Below are 16090 nucleotides of genomic sequence, written 5' to 3'. Positions count from 1 at the left end.
GGAGCTTTTATTTAGAAAATATCTGCATAATGTTAGATTTCACTCCTGTCTACATTATGCACTACATAATTGTATTTCATTATGCTTTTGAAATGCTTTTTGCCTGTCGAATAAGTTAAACTGTTTTGTTTTGAATGTTTTGATTGTTGCACAATACAATAAATATTCTAAATTCAGCCATGAGGGTTTATTTTTTGTTTTTTTTTTTTTTTTGGTCATTGTACTATGGAAAACAATGGAATTCTCTTAATTTATAAGAAGATAGTAGGAATTAAATTTTGAAAATGGTTGTAATGAGTCATGAAGTTTAATCTTTATGGTATAGGTACTGCTCTTTCAGACAAATAGTCCATTTTTGATGACTTCTTATTTTGTTGAAATTGATTTAATTGATAATCACTGTGGTTGCCAAATATTTTCAAACAAGCATACACTTGATGCAAAATACTAATCTGGCTTCTATTTTTATAAATTATTTAGTCTCTTTACTGTTTTTGTTTCACTCAAATTATCTGTTTCCTCATCAAAGCAGAATGCAATCTTGTATATATTTTTTTCATTATAAGACCCATGAACTGCTTTCATGCTAAAAATGTTCATTTTACTGTTCACTTACTGACATGTGAAGAAGGGTTTATTGCTTTCTTAAACATTTCCGTAAGGCAGGTCAAAAATGTAATTCTTCATATGTTGGATGACTGTGGTCCTTAATAGGAATAGATTTTGCTGGTATATCCAGATATATATATATATATATATATATATATATATATATATATATATATATACTGTTTTGTTTCCTGTCTTGAAGATACTGAGTTATGGTATCATTTTCAAATAGAATTAATTCAAGTATGTTGTGTTTTGAAATGAAATCTCATTAGCTTTTTTTCCCCCCAATATAAATTGTTTCCTGTAAAAGTCTGATATTGATTGGTTCATGGCCTAGTGCCTTGGGTTTCACAGATTTTTCCTTTTAAATGCAAAATCTTTTCAACAACAACAACAACAACAAAATAATTTCTACCATCAATGTGTATTTCTATGGCTCAACATCCTTGTCAACACTTGATCTTGTTAAATTTTTAAACTTTTACCAAACTAAAGGGTGTGAAATTGTATCATTGTGATTTCAATTATTATTAATGAGATTTTAGCAATAATAATATAGTTATGAATTCTCAGAGGAAGATTTTCGGTCTTCCACTCAGTGCCAGGGTATAAAACAAGAACTTTTCTTTGTAGTTCTCATACATGGGGTGGATCTATTTTTAGTTCACTCTTTACACTGAGAGTATAGGCTGTTGGTATATCAGCTTTATGTGGGGGATGAAGGGAGGTGGGTGGTCTTCTCTAAAACTGCTGACCTTGAATGTTCCCTAAAGTTTGTCTTCTGTAGCCCAGGCCTCACCTGTCCATAGAAATCAAAGCTTGGCTTTGGCAGTTGTCCTTGGAATGAGGTGAGCCTTAATATCTGCTTATCTGACCAGGATGCCACTGGTACAGAGGTTTTGGCCTCTGGATATTCCTCACTCAAATATATGCATGCTCAAAGTAAATTTTGAAATATTTTAAAAATTTTTCATCGGGAATTTTTAGTTCATTTTCATGTGATCACAGGCTACATGGCTCACATACTGCCTGAAATAGGATCCTAATTGCTCGACTTTGAAATTGACTCCCTTTTCAACCTGTAGTTACTTTTAAATGTATTTCATGGGATTGGGCCAAAAATCTGTAATTTGAGCAGTTGAAGGTCATAGGTACTCCTTAAATGGCCCTCCTCAGATTCAAAACTAGAAAATTCTCTGTGGTGATGGCTACCCCATCCCTTGTTCAAGATTTTATAGTGAAACAACAAGTTGCCATTTGCTAACATTTGAGAAATTTTTGTATGTGTTCACCAAGGGAGGAGAAGAAAAGCCTACCTAGGTTGTTTCCCATTTACTGCTTTAATTTTTCATTTACAATTCTTTACTCAGCATTTCATTGTAGAAGGTTAGTTCTAGGAGACATCGGCATCTAAAAATGACCATGTCTTGACTTTCCTAATGAATCCTTAAGAATGAAGAAAATCCTGTATCCGTTTTGATTGTGCCCTGTAAAATTTGAACATGACATGACTACTATATACCTAGAAAAACATTCAAAGAACCATACCAGCAAAAACAATTTCTCACAGGTTTTATGAGGGCTGCAAAATAGTATGTTTGCATTTTTTCCCTTCTTTTTGGATAGGTTTCATGTGAATACATTGATTAAATTAAATAGTCTATGTAAATCACCCAGGGCAGTGCCTGGGGTAGTGTCTATTCACTAAATAGTCCTTCTGCCTCACAAGCCGCAACACCTGCCTTAGGACTCACTGGTGTCTACCTTAGCTAGTGAGGCTGGATAAGGGGCTGCACACAGCTGCTCCTGTGTGGTGAAAAGCTGGAGAAATAGCTGCCTCTTCACTTCGTGTACCTTTTACTTGGCCATTTCATTTTTTACCCTGGACTTGTGTTTGCCTACCAGGATGGTGGACAATTTCTCAGAAAGACTCAGTTTTGGCAAAGTTCCCTTAAAGGCATATACTTCCTTTTTCATTAGTCCACGGTTTCTGAGAATTGGCCTTATCCTTACAAGTGGGGGCTTCACCAGCCCCACCAGTCTCTTCCTAGCAGACAGTCTTGCCTTGGCCCCGTGGTTTATTGATGACTTGAGGTAGTAGAGGAAGGACTAATGGAGCTTGTCACTGCAGGCCCTTCTCCAGCAAGGGGCTGGGAAAGGGCCAACGTGCCTGCAGGCTCCTGTATTGACAAGTTGCAGCATCCTTGAGAGCAGCCAAGAAATAAAAATGGTAATTGTGTTTGCCTCTGGAATCTCTGAGCTTCAGAATCTTGGATCACAGCACTCTCAGTAAGAGAAACCAGGACACACATATAAATATCCATATTCATATTAGCTTCTTTGTTAGACTCTATCTAGGACAGCAAATCAAGACTGACAACTAGCAAATCAAGATTGTATTAGAAATCGAATGAACCTGAATGATGTGTTTCAGGGAAGGGAGCAGCAGGCATGGAAGGGAGAAGAATGTCCTCCCCATTTAGTGGGCACTCAGTCGTCTCCAGGCACATCTGGAATTTGACTACATTATGGTTTAAAACAGCTCTTATAAGCTCTCCAGGGGACCTGATTACTACTGATGATGTGGTTTCCAAGGGAATGCTAAGTTCAAGATTTACAAATACACTTTTGGGAAACTGCCATCTGTAGGTGGGAGGCCACCTGATTCCCCTACCGTTTGTGCCCTGATATCCTGACAGGGTTACAAGCCACCTGTGTCCCCCTGTGGACCTCTGTTTGGCTGGGCAGGGGTGGCATTTGTTGTGTGTTATGTGTGGCTGTGTGTGGTATTTGTTGAATAATACCAGAAGCCTATCCAATATATTATTCCCACTTTCCTGTTCTGCTGCCTGAAGTTTCCCATGAGAATCAAGAGGTTTCTGCAATGAGAAGGAAACCATTTTGGGGAGCTCATGTATAACTACTTGTGTTAAGGCATTATGTGTATATAACAGTGGATACATGCCTTAGTTGATATGTGTAACAAAGACTACTCTGAATATAGACTTGATTATCAACATAGACAAGTTGCATAATACAGTTGTTTTCAAACTCTTTTGATTGCCACATGCAGTAAAAAATATATTTTACGTCATAGTCTAGAACACAAACATACATGTACACAGTATGCCATCACATCTAAGACTCCATCAGTTATTAGAATCACCATTATTTTAGGTCTCCCTAAAAAAGAAAAAGTGATGCCAATTAAACTCTGTCATTTCATTAAGTATAGAGCTCATCCTGAATTCAGAGAAATTAAAATGTAAAAACAGTGCTTTTTAGAGTCAATGAAATATGGATTAGTGAAGCAAAAGTTTTATGAAGCAATGCTCACCTTGACTATGGATGGTGTGTTATGAGTATTTAGTATTTTTTCCTATTCAAATCTAATGTATTTTATTACAAATAAAGCTGGTCCCACTAAATTTATAGAACAGCTCACTAACGTGTTTTAAATCTGAGCCTACAGTATTGTTTTGAAATAGGGAATCGGAAGTGATACACTGAGACTGATTTCTTATCCCAAACCAGATGTCATGCTGTATGTTTTAGTCATTTATTTCATTCATGTGTGAATTGACGGTCTACCGTTTATGTCATGATGACACATGACAGAAATAGATCTTGAACTAGCTTTGGGAAAAGCAGGGGAAGGTCTTATTGTTTTATGTAAGGGCAAGGGTATCTGGTGGGGCCAAGGCATACTGGAACCAAGGGCTCAAACACACTTTCTCTCTCAATTTTTCTGTTTTGTCTCTGCTTTTCTCTGATGCTTTCATTCTCTTGGATTAGCATTCTCTGTGAGACTTAACCTTTGTCATTGGAAGCTTCAGGGTTCATGTCTTCTTTATTTTACCATCAGAGAAAAATCCTCTGGAGGATCTGATTGTCCCAGCTTGGTTCATGTGATCATTCCTGTGGTCAAGGGATAGGATCAACTCATCTCTACTAGAATCACATGGGTGGCAGGAGGAATAATGCAGTTTTCCAAAAGGAGTGTTCTTGTTTCCCTGGGAAGAGCATAATAGATGTCTATCATACCTAGAAAGTGGTAGCACCAGGCATTATGTGCTGGGGTTTACCCTCCCACAACAGGTATTGCACAAGGCCTTCAGATGATCATTTTGAAAATCAGAATTGTCATCAGTTTAATTCCACTTTCTTTTTCTCTCCCAGAGCTTGAGTCTCTCAGTGAAGATAATAATAACTGACAACAGCCAGTGTGTGACTGTCAGTTCAAGGGCACTGAATGGAAAATGGATGCTTTCTAAAGACAGAAGCACCCAGAAAGGAAACCATTCTGCCTCCTACCGCAGACAGAACTGGCTAAAAAAGTCATCTATGAAAGACTTCAAGTCAAGTCCAAGTTTTTGTCTTTGGGTGCTGGTTTCTATTCTCTATTGGGGAACCAGAAAATGTTCCAGAAGGAAGAAGCCTTAGGTTTCAGCTGAGCGAGCTGCAGCCTGTCACTTATAGACATCCTTATGATGCTCATTTCAGGGCTGTTTTCTGGAAATATTTTTCCTTACACCCTCTTCTCTCTTTGCCATTTGATCTACTATATTAAAATATCATTCTACAGCTGGCAATTAGAGCCTTGCTGTCTCCAATTCTCAGTACACACTGTGGTGATTCTATTTTATTTTATTAGTGTCTCTCTTTCCTAAATCCAGTTATTCTTAGTTTTGCCACGATGTGCCAGGATTTTGTAAATTATACCACTGGTTTACTGCCAAGAACGATGTACCAGTCACTGGTTTATTTGGGCAGCTTTTTGAACCTTAAATACAGTATCTGTTTCTGTAAGTACGGCCTTCACTGAGGGAAATGGATGTCTCATTTTGATATTGGTGGAACAGCTTGAGCAGATCAGTAGACTAATATCTCAAGGGCTAGAACCCTTTTGAGAGCCTCTAGGCAAGAGGGGCACTTTCTTAGCTTCACTGGGGCAACAAGAGGAAATAAACCCCGACAGTATTCCCTGAAGGGTTTGAGGTGTAGCTGGGAAGACAACCTGCACACATCTGAAATGACTTCTGAAAATCCAAAGCAACATAAGATTAGTGCTAATTAAAATATATGAACAGAACACATCAATAAGAATGGAATTTAAAGTTAACAAATAGACAAGAAAAACTGGAGAAGCTAGGTTTAGAAATAGCTTTTAATATGGGAAAGGGTCTGAGAGGAGGGGAATGCCTTTTGTGTGGGTCATGTAAAGGCATGAAAACAGAAACAAGTAGTTGTGAAATTACATGAGATTTAGGGTCAGAGAAGTTCAACCCTTCTTTCTTCTGTAATCAATATTTACTTCATTCTCTGAGCTAAGAATACAGTCATGAGCAAGGTGGCAAAGAGTGACTGCCCTCACCAGGTTTACATTCTAGTTACTGAATGATACCTGCCTCATGGGGTTGCACTGAGGATTTAATGAGGCAATAGGAGTGAAAGAACCTGGCAAATTTTAAAGTGATACACCATGGTAATTGTTTATTACTAGTCAGAGAAGGAGGAGGGCAAATTGACTTGCTTGACTATAATTATTTCTACTAGAGGTTGAAGATGGGATTGTTTTGGGGGAATATAATTTGAAAACATATACTGTACCCTTCTACCCATTACTGCCACCCCATCATACAGATGAGCAAACTGAGGCTCAGGAAAGAAAAGTGGCTTCCCTAGTCAGGATCATACAGTTAGTGGTGGAGCTGGAACTTAACCCCAGAGCTCTTTCAATTGCATCATACCAGAGAGGATGTGCAGTTGAGGAAACTCAGTACCTGTTTGACATTTCATGGGCCATAACATCTATGTCCTGAACAAATCAGGCCACCACTGGCCCCCTGAAGCCTTTCTCAGATTCTCAGATTCCTCCATTCTTCATTCTAAGAAAGAAAGAATTAGCTAGACAAATCGATAGGGTTTTGGAGTGTTCTAAATCACTGTTTTTCTAATTCTTTTGACCAAGACCCATAGGATAAAATATATTCTACTATGACCTATTATTAGGGTGGTTATATTATTTATTGTCCAAATCAGGAAAGTTGTGAGTGTGAAATAGAATACTATTAATAACCATGTTGGATGGTAATCATGTGAGGTGATGGGTGTGTTAATTAGCTTGATTATAGTGATTTCAATTTCACAACGTATACATATATCAAAACATTACATTGTACACCTTAAATATATACAATTTTCGTTGATTATACCTCAGTAAAGCTGAAAAAAGTAATAATCCTGAGACAATAAGCATAAGATGGAATTGTGCCATGAAAACTGGGGACACCCTACCACATATGCCTATATAATTGAAACAAAAGTTGCACAAAGTAGTGTTTATCCTTCCTGCATGCATTAGACCCTGACATTTTCAATGTCTATTCTATTTCACTACAAAAATACTAGTCATGACCCACTAAATTTGGTCAACAGTTTGAAACATACTACTCTAGTTAATTGTTGGTACATGTGAGGTGTTTAGTTAGGATGGTAGCAGATAAAAGAGGGTGATATGGGAGGTGAATGTCCTATAAACTTGTCTCATCTGAACATTCTTGTGAATCTTCTCCTCTGAGAAAAACATTGGTAATAAACATGTTCTTCAATCTCTTCCCCATGATTAGCAAAAGCTTTAGATCATTTTTTTCTGGATCCCTTTGTTCCACTTGGAATGGTGATCTTCCTCTATGTACTTCTCCCCTTTTTCTTGCCCTTGGGTTTTTATATCTTAGTCTGCCACTTATTTAGAGAAGTAAGGCATCCAAGGAAGAGTGTCTCATTTGTAGTTTCTGGGTCTCTGCATACTTGCTCTATTCCTGTGTCTTGGCTTGTCTTGAAGCTGATGCTCTGAAAAGCTAAATTTTCTTCTCTGCTCCACTGCCTCAAACACACACACCTTTACACACAGCTCCTAGACATTTCTCTTCCATGTTAAAACTTTTCCATGACATAATAGAGCAGGCCTTGCCTGCTAGTCAGACTCCTGGGGTTTTTTGAAGGCCCCCATATATTAGGACTTTCCAGCTAAGAAGCTCCTGCAGATTTACCCATTGAGGAGAGAAGGGTTACCATTCTACCCTCTGTCCACATTCTGTCCTTTTTTGGGGGTCACCAGAAATGTGTGTACACTCATATGTGTTAGCAAGAGCTGCGAGAATACAAGAGACTCAGCAGTAATACCTTTCAGCAATAAAATAGCTTTTGGTGGGCCCCCATTTTGTAAATGCTTTTAGGCCATGAAGACATAGGGGCAACACAGAGTTTTTCCTGCCTCAAAGTATAAACTATAGTAATATCTTGAGACTAAAAGTCACTTTTTCCTAAGGCAAATTTTATCATTTGATCATCTAAATGCATAGATTAAACTTGACAACAGTTTATTTTACTGGAGAAGATACACTATGTGGCTTTTCCTGCTGGTTATTAAGTTGAATATATACATATAGATAGATTTTCTAAATCATAAGTCATACAAGAGGGTTTATACAGATAAAAAACACACAGAAAACTGGTAGCACTGAGATTCTTGACTATGTTTAATGCTTTAAAAATTCTTTATTAACATATACCAGATATAACATATACCAGATATATAAAATACTTTTATATTTTTGCCAGAAGCTCATTTACATGCACAGTAACTCAAGGTGGTGGAGGTCTTCAACATAGACACACTGAGTTAAATAGAAAATGTGATTAAAAACCATCAAATGATAAGCTTGTAAAACAAACCAAGGATAGTAGTAATTATTTTATCTTAATATGGTATTTTAAAAACATATGCATTATGGCATTTAATTTGTTGCAACCCTATGAGACATGTCTAATTGGGGTATTTGAGGATAAGGGAGAGTCTTGGCTTTTAGCTTGATTTCCTAGAAGCAGAGCCTATGATGTGTTGAGGGAATGCTCTCGAGAAGAACCTATAAGTGAGGAAGGGAAGCAAGAAGGACCCAAGAGAGGGTAGATTCTCAGATAAAGTCTGGCACCACAGAGTGCTCAGAAACAAATCCTACAGGGTTGTATTCTCACCCCATCCTTGGGAGCAAGTTATCTGTTCTTATGTCTCTCCATATCAAGCAAACATTGGCTGCCTTCAGGAAAGGGGTAGGGAGGGTGAAGTGACTCCTAATAACTCTGGACAATTCTCTCTAGAAGGGGGAAGTTGTCAGTCATTAGCAATCAAAGGCTCCCAGTGGCTGGGAGATGGGCACACCAGTCTGGGTAAAGAGATTCTGGGTAAAGAGATTCTGGGTTAGGCATAAGCAGTATCTACTGCAGTGACCTAAGAGAAGGCTATTAAACCAAAGCTGAAAAATACATCAGAATCTTCTGACTTTAGCCCAAATACTCTTTATTCTTCCCTTCCTCCTCCTTCTCCTTTTCTTTCTCCTCCTCCACCTCTCTCCTTTTGTTTTTAAAACGAATACCATTTATTATATCAGAATCTTTATAAGTCAGGATCTGGGCATAATTTAGCTGCCTCAAGGTCTTTCATGAGGTTGCAATCAAGTTGTTGGCTTGGCCTGCAGTTTCATCTGAAGGCTCGACTTGTGGGTGTTATGTGTGTGTATTGGGGGTGTCTTCTTCCAACCTTACTCATATGATTGTTGGCAGGCTTTGGTTTCTCAAAGCATGAGCCTCTCCACAGGGCTCCCTCAAGACTTGGCAGCTGGATTGACTCAAGATGAGTGATCCAAGAGAGAGAATGAGAGAGAGTTTCTAAGATGGAAACTATAGTATTTTTACAACTTACCCTCAGAAGAGATATGGTATCCCTTCTGCCATATTTTATTCATCAGAAGCAAGTTAATAAGTCCCTCCACACTCAAGGAGGGGAGTTCCACAAGGATATGAATGCCAGGTGACAGGGATAACTGGCTGCATATCACATTCCACCCTCTAGTACCCAATGATTCATCTCCCTCCCACAGGCAAAATACACTTACCCCTACCAACTTCCATAAAAATCTCATCTCATTACAGCATCAGTTCAAAATCCAGAATCTCATCTAAATCAAGTCCAGGTGGGGATGAAGCTCCTCAGATGTAGTTCCTTAACTGTAACTCCTCGAACACAGTTTTGCTCTAACTTCAGAACTGTAAAACTAAAGAGACAAGTTATCTGCTCCACATACGCCATCCCACAGTGGTGGGATGGGCAGATAATACAACTGTTATAGAGATTACTGTTAAAAAGAAATTAAATGCGAGACACCAAAGAGTCATTGGTCCAGAGAAATTCTGAAATCTAGCTGGCCACATTTTGGTAGTTCTTTGTTCAAGTCCCATAATCTAGAAGAAATTCTCTATGGCTGTCTACTCTGCCCTCTGGGATCTTGATTCCACCCTCTGAGTAAGTACTCTTTCATCTTGTGAAAGGTAGCATGTGTTCATAGCTAAGCAGCTCTGTGAGCTTGTTTTCTGACAGTAGAATTCTGAGGTTTCAAAGATCTCTCATTCTGTAATGTCTCTGTACTCTTCAGTCAAGCTGGTGACATTTCTGCATATATAACTCTTAAGAACTTTGTGAGTTTCCTGTGAATCTTCTTGGAATTCACTCTATTAGACAAAAGCCACACCCACAAATGTCACAAACTCTTCTCTGTTGTTTGAGAGTATCTTGAGTCACACCCTCTGTCTCCTTAAAGGGCCTGTAGTATGACTGAAAGTACTCTGAGTCATCACCTTGAATAAGCAAAGGATTCAGCCATATCCTGGGCCTCATCTTTAGATCATGTTTTCCTGGCAGTGCCCTGGATTTGATATTTGTTCAGAAACCATTCAAATGTCCTTTTCACTTTACTACAGCTGCTGTTTAATACCTTGGCAAATCATTTGTTAGCATTAAACCATCTGGCTCCCACACATAAGCATCCTATGGCTTCCAATAGTACAAACTACCTTTCTCTAAACATTCAAATCTCTGCAGTATTGTAATAGTTCAAATGGATATACTGAGCTGGACTGATTAGGATAAAATCATTCCAGGCATATGAGCATAAGGAAACATAATTCATGTATCACAAGAAACATAAGGCAATTTTTCAAAATATATTCCTAGGTACTTTATTTTCTTTGTTGCTATTTTGAAGGGAAATGAGTCTTTGATTTGTTTCTCACTTTTACTGTTGTTGGTGTATATGAATGCCTCTGATTTCTGTGTATTGATTTTGTATCCTGAGACTTTACTAAATTCATTTATCAATTCACGGAGTCTCTTGGTTGAATCCTTGGGGTTTTCTAGGTATAATATCATGTCATCAGCAAAGAGTGAGAGTTTGATCTCTTCTGCTCCCATTTGGACACCATTAATTCTGCTCTCTTGTCTGATTGCTGTAGCGAGGACTTCCAGCACTATGTTGAATAGAAGTGGAGATGGTGGGCAACCTTGCCTTATTCCAGTTCTAAATGGGAATGCTTTTAATTTTCCCCCATTCAGTATGATATTGGCTGTGGGTTTGTCATATATGGCTTGTATCATTTTTAGGTAAGCCCCATCTATGCCTATTTTGTTGAGCGTTCTTTTCATAAAAGGGTGTTGAATTTTGTCAAGTGCATTTTCTGTGTCTATTGAGAGGATCATATAGTCTTTGTTTTTGCTTGTTTATATGGTGAATTACATTTATAGATTTGCATATATTGAACCATCCCTGCATCCCTGGGATGAAGCCCACTTGGTTGTAATGGATTATTTTCTTGACAAGTACCTGGATTCAATTGGCTAGGATTTTGTTGAGAATTTTTGCAACTATATTCATAAGGGATATTGGTCTGTAGTTTTCTTTTTTTGTTGCATCCTTTCCTGGTTTTGGTATGAGGGTTATGTTCACTTCATAAAATGTGTTGGGGAGGATTCCATCCTTCTCGATGTTGTGGAATAATTTCTGCAGGATAGGCACCAGTTCTTCTTTGTAGGTGTGGTAAAATTCGGATGTGAAACCATCTGGTCAAGGTCTTCTCTTTTTAGGAAGGTTTTTTTATTGCTGTTTCAATTTCAGTACTTGATATTGGTCTGTTCAGGAATTCTATTTCTTCCTGATTGAGCCTAGGGAGGCTGTGTGTTTCTAAGAAATCGTCCATTTCCTCCACATTTTCCAGTTTGTGTGCATAGAGGTTTTTATAGTATTCACAAATTATATCTTGTATCTCTGTGGCATCCATTGTATCCATTGGCATCCATTGGCATCCATTTCTCCTTTATTGTTCCTGATGGAGCTTATTAGAGATTTTTTTACTTTTGTTTTTCCAGCATTTGTTGACTACCAATTCTGAATCATACACTGGGTATGGTATACAAGGTAAATTAGACACGATTCACACCACTGAGCAATTTATAGACATGATTTTTCTCCATAGAATATATTTTAAAAGTTAGGTCTAGACCCATGTTGTCCATTATGGTAGCAAGTAACCACTCATGGCTATTTATATGAAAATTTAAATTAATTAAGATTAAATGAAATAATAACATTCACTTCCCCAGTTGTACTAGCCACATTTCAAGTGCTTAATAACCACATGTGGCTAGTGGCTACCCTATTGGACAGTACAGATATAAAACATTTCTATCATTGCAGAAAGTTCCATTGGATAGCACCAATCTAGAAGAAACCAACATGATATGAGCCTTTGTTCTTTTGTTTTATATTCTCCCATACTAAAAAGAGTCACATATCAAGGAGATACTACATACTTGTTCAATAAATATTCTAACATGCTTCATAATTAAGACTGTTGTAAAATTGTGGCTCTTATTAAATTTTTTTCAGATCACAGATCCTTATTAAAATCTACTGATGGCTCACAACATTTTCCCCAGGAAAGTATATTCATGTACCAAAGTCATGTCCAATTACAAGGGGTTCATGGACCCTCCAAAGTCCTTCCATTGATTTTGTAGTAGGCCATGGTACTCAGATTAAGGATCCCTGCTGTAAAGTGAATTTTATTTTCCCATTGACTTTCAGTGTAAAATTGATATGTAATTCACTATTAAATATGTTCTGATAATATAAAATTATGGAATAATGATGGGGAAAAAACAAAACTTTCTGACAAAATATTAAGAATGCAGAACTGTTGGGTTTTAGCTCACTCTGAACCATTTGAGCTAAAAATATAATACAGGACCAGCAAATCTGCCAATTTGGGTCATGTATCATAATCGATAAATAAACATGTAGTTTTAGCAAATTTGCTAAGTTTGCTAAGTTTTCCATTAGTCTCAAATATTTTTCCCCTCCCCACCTTACACTGAGAAAACTTATGGGGTGATGGAAGGAATACTGTAGTAACCTTCCAAAATCTAGACTCCTGATGTAATTCAAATATATATAATAGATATTATTTAAGAATGACTTTGGTGCCTCAATTATGTTATGTACATAGTCATTCAGAGTGAAAGGATGGGATTCAGTAGGCCAGCAAGACCTTTTGGACTTTGGGGGGGAAAGAGAGTGGCCAATTCTATGAAAATTTGTTGAATTAAAGGAAATTTTTGTAAAGAGAGCAGAATTATAAATGCAATTGGCTCTAGATATGGCTGAGGGATAGAATCCTACATGGCTCTGAGTCTCTGATTTCTGAGCCAAGGTAGAATTTGTATTTGTGTGGAAGAAGCACTGAAGCATTCTTTCCAGAGTGGTAATCCAAACCATATGTGGACTGATTAATGGTTATGTCATAATAAAACCTCAATTAGCAGAATTCTAGATGGATGGCCTTTTGTAAATAAAAAAGAGTTTACTAGGAAACCTTCCATTCTCCTACCTCTTTCTCTATTTTTCTTCCTTTCTTTTTCCTTTTTTTCTGTTTTAACTCTGGGGAAAATCTTTTCCCAATATATATGAAGCCCTTTGCTATTTTAGTAAGTATTATACAATCTACTGAACATAAGTGATTTTATCTTTGATCTTATCATATCCACCAGGATGTCCATTTTGTAGACTGGTCATCATATTTTTATAGAAGTTGATATGTGAGTTCAGGATGAAAATAAACTGGAAATTTTGAAGGAGTGGCAGCTAATGCCTATTTATTTTCTTTTCACTTTTTTTTCCCCTCCTATCAATAATAGGCAGGAATGTTTTCATTCATTTATATGTTGGTTTGGATGCATTCAGTTGTAAGTAACAAATAATCCTTCTCACAGTGGCTTAAACCAAAAGGACATTTATTGTTGACCTAACAAGAAGTATGGAAATTAGATGTCTAAGGTTGATTTAGTAGCTCAATGAGGTCATCAAAGACTCCAGGTTGTTTTTATCCATCCATTCTACCATCCTCAGCTGAAAACCTTTAATCCTGCAACATCTTATATCATGGTTGCAAAATGACTGCTGGAGTTTTAGGCATTTATCACAATACCCTCCAAAGCAGGAAGGGAGAAAAGTGGGGAAGAAGTTTTTTCCTCATGCAGTTTTCTCTTTTACCAAGGAGAAAATCTTTCCCATAAGCAATACCCTTCCCCCAACAAAAGCAGACTTCTTTTTACTTGTCATTGTCTAGTATTGGGTTACATGCCTATCCCTGGAGCAATTATTGGCAAAGTGGAGTTAGTTCTTGACTTAAAGTCATCATGGTTCAGCTCCTGGGGAGGGATACATTGCTACTGAACATAATCTGTGATCTTTTACTGAGAAGAAAGGGGAAAATGCTGCTGAACATTGTCCCCTTTCTTAGTAAGAAGAATCAGAGACTCAGAGCCACGTAGGATTCTGTCCCTCAGCCATTCCTGGAGCCAATTGCATTTATAATTCTGCTCTCCTTGCAAAAATATCTCCCCCTTGTGACCAGCAGCTTCTGCCACACACAGATTTCTCATTTTCCTTCTGCAGGACCCACTCTTCCTTGGCATACTTGTTATTGCACCACCGACGAGGCCATTTGCTGTTTGCCTATCAGATAAGCCTGCTATCTCATTTGAAATTGCAGGAGCAGAAGGCAGCAAGGCCTAATGGAAAGAGCATGATATATTTACAAGTTAGGCAGACTGGATCTGAATTCCTAATTTACCACTTACTAGCTATATAACCTTGGAGAAGTAGTTCAAGACCTTTGACGGCCAGGTGCGGTGGCTCATCCCTATAAAGCTAGCACTCTGGGAGGCCAAGGCAGGAGGATTGCTTGAGGTCAGGAGTTCGAGACCAGCCTGAGCAAGAACGAGACCCTGCCTCTACTAAAAATAGAAAAACTTAGCCGGGTGTGGTGGCACACGTCTGTAGTCCCAGCTACTCAGGAGGCTGAGGCAGGAGGAATGCTTGAGCCCAGGAGTTTGAGGTTGCTGTGAGCTAGGCTGACACCACGGCACTCTAGCCCAGGCAACAGAGCAAGACTCTGTCTCAAAAAAAAAAAAAAAAAAAAAAAGACCTTTGTGACTTAGTTTCCCTACTTGTAAATCTAAGATAATATCAAATTGCCAGGGTTACTGTATAAATTTAATGAGATAATACATAGAAATTGCCTAGCCTAGTACATATCATAAGTACCCAATATGTGTTATTTCCCTTTCCATGTGAATTCAGTTACTCAGAAATCAGCTTGAATTTAACTAAGGAGATAGACCAATTAGGAAAAAGAATAAAATGTTTGAGTCTAGCAAATTTTTTTCTTACTCATCCATATTCACATAAAAGCCCCCTCTTCCATCTTTTTAAATTATTTTTAAAATTTTTATTATTTTTCTTTTTTCCTTTGCCTTGGTTGGTCAGTGCACCCCTTTCCCATCTTTAAAAGACTGTGGGTAGGTAGCAGTGTGCCCTGTGTTAGGGTAGTATCCAGTTACTTAGAGAAAGCTGCTAAAACCATACACTCATTTCTTAACTGGTTTGCTTAAATATCTGTTAAGGTTTAATATAGGAACCAGAATCCTCTCTAGAAATTTTAGGCAAAAAGGGATTTAATGCAGGAAATAAGGTACTCACAAAATCAGAAGGGCTGGAGCAATGGAAGGCAGAAAGTCTGCATTAAAGGTCAAGAGGCACCACAAGTTCAATCCAGATGCCAGATACTCCTCCTACCACTCAGAGGTTAGGAAACTGTTGCTGCCATGGCCATCACCACTACCAACATCACATCCTCCCTACCCCTCAAAGCTGATGAGGGGCAGTGGGCACAGTGTCCCACTGATGCCAACACTCACATCTGCTAAAGCCCATTTCCTGCATACACAGCTGCAGAAAAGAATTTATTTTCTTTCATCTTCCAAATCTCTAAAATGTAGATCCATCTACAACCTAGGGATAAGGGGATCTAGGAACTGTACATTTCCACCTTCCATCCTCTAAAATACAGAGAAGTAGGGATACAGAAGATGCTAAAAATGGGTACCAAAATACAATCTTTTGCATAACTCATTCATTCATACATATTTACATATATGATAGCTTATTCTGCAAAGGATCTGGGGTAGAAAGCTACCCTCTATATTTGAAATACCTCTTTGTGGTTTCATATTCTAAGCTTTGAACAA

At 37.9% G+C, this 16090-nt stretch overlaps 1 protein-coding gene and 1 pseudogene across 2 annotated transcripts in view; both read left to right on the top strand.

The window, feature by feature from the left end:
* Window positions 1-162, top strand: part of LOC105855606 (DCN1-like protein 1 pseudogene) — a 1785-nt pseudogene extending 1623 nt beyond the window's left edge.
* Window positions 1-16090, top strand: part of SRPX (sushi repeat containing protein X-linked) — a 79106-nt gene that overhangs the window by 26002 nt on the left and 37014 nt on the right. The window lies entirely within an intron of this gene.

The sequence above is a fragment of the Microcebus murinus genome, chromosome X (assembly GCF_040939455.1).
Source record: "Microcebus murinus isolate Inina chromosome X, M.murinus_Inina_mat1.0, whole genome shotgun sequence".
Classification (NCBI taxonomy): domain Eukaryota; kingdom Metazoa; phylum Chordata; class Mammalia; order Primates; family Cheirogaleidae; genus Microcebus; species Microcebus murinus.
This window is presented reverse-complemented; position numbering and strand designations above follow the sequence as displayed.